This window comes from Mandrillus leucophaeus, unplaced genomic scaffold (genome assembly GCF_000951045.1).
Source record: "Mandrillus leucophaeus isolate KB7577 unplaced genomic scaffold, Mleu.le_1.0 Scaffold58, whole genome shotgun sequence".
Lineage (NCBI taxonomy): Eukaryota > Metazoa > Chordata > Mammalia > Primates > Cercopithecidae > Mandrillus > Mandrillus leucophaeus.
In genome coordinates, this window is record NW_012106252.1 from 2,780,381 (window position 1) to 2,782,207 (window position 1,827).

A 1,827-nucleotide genomic window follows, 5' to 3' on the forward strand; every position below is an offset into this window, starting at 1 on the left:
ATCCACCTGCCTTGGCCTCCCAAAGTGCTGAGATTACAGGCGTAAGCCACCACACCCAGCCCCACTCACACATTTAAAGTGCACAATTCAATGGTTTGCAGCACATTCACTGATGGTACAATTATCACCTCAATCAACTTTAGAACAGTTTTACCACCTCAAAAAGAAATCCCATATCCATGAGCAGTCAGTCCTCATTTTCGCCCAACAAACCCCCACCCCCAGCCTTAGGCAACCAGTAATGCATCTTCTCTCCTATATATTTGCCTATTCTAGACTTTTCACATAAATGGAATCATATGACATGATACGTGGTCTTTGTGTTTGGCTTCTTTCACTTGGCAAGATGTCTTCAACATTCACCCATATTACAATATCCGTACTTCCTTCTTTTTTATTGCTGAATAATGTTCCAGTGTACGGATATACCAGATTTTACTTATCCATTCATCGGATGATGAGCATTTAGGTTATTTATGATATTTGGCTATTATGAATAATGCTGCTATGAACATTCACTCACAAATTTTTGTGTAGACGTATGTTTTCATGTCTACCGGGACTATACCTTAGAGTGGAATGGTTGGGTCATATCTTAGCCCTGTGTTTAACTTTTGAGGAACTACCCGACTATTTTCCAGAGTGGCTGCACTATTTTACATTTCCACCAGCAGTGTAAGAGGGTTCCAATTTCTTCACATCCTCACCAACACTTGTTAATTATTTTTTAAATTACAGCAATCCTAGGGGATATTCAGTGGTATCTCACTGTAGTTTCACACTGACTCTTGAAATCCATTATTTCATGTAGTCCAAAACCATCCCAAAAAAATTATGAAATACCTGATAGGGTTGCAGTTTTCCAGCTTTCTTGTGTCAAAAATACACACATATTAAGATGGTGCCGGGCCTTAAAAACCTACCGTCTACCTGTAAAGACAATGCTAATACAAACAAAAATGAAGACTTCATGTATTTTCAAAAAGAGGAATCAGGGCTGGGTGCGGTGGCTCACACCTGAAATCTCAACACTTTGAAAGGCCAAGGTGGGAAGATCACTTGAGCCCAGAAGTTTGAGACCTGCCTGGGCCAATTAGCCAGGCACTGGGCATAGTGGTGCATGCCTATGATTCCAGCTACTTGGGAAGCTGAGGTGGGAAAATTGCTTGAACCTGGGAGGTCGAGGCTGCAGTGAGCTGAGATGGCACCACGGCACGCCAGCCTGGGCAACAGAGTGAGACCCTGTCTCAAAAAAATAAAAATAAAAAAAATACAAGAGGGATGATGAGGAATGACTTGAGCTTTCAGATAGCAAAACATTCATGAAGTATGGATACTCCCCAACGCAGATGCATCCAGCTCCAGCTGCTGGCGTATGGGCTGCTAACAGCTACCTTCACAGGGTTCTGCTTTCCCCAGGATTATGCCCCTTCGGGAGAGTGCCCGTGGGACCGTAACTGGCTTATAGGGGATACAAAGTTCTGGTCCCCCTGTCTCAAATTAGAACAACTCTGAAGGACCAGCCCCATCCATGGCCCCCCAAAGGATCAGCAGAAGCCTTCATTAAAACAGCATTGCATTGGCCTCTCTCTATGCCCATTCCAGTCATCCTCATCTGCTGACAGGTGTATCTTACAAAAGAACTCCCTAACAAACTTCTGCACACATCTCTCCATCTCAGAGTCTGTTTCCAGGAAACACAAGTTTAAAAAAAAAAAAAAAAAGTATTATTTATAGCGATTACAACAATGTGCCACTGACACAGGCATGAACACCCCAGAAAAAGGCCCATCTGTATGTAAGAATGACATTTTCACATCAGTTGTG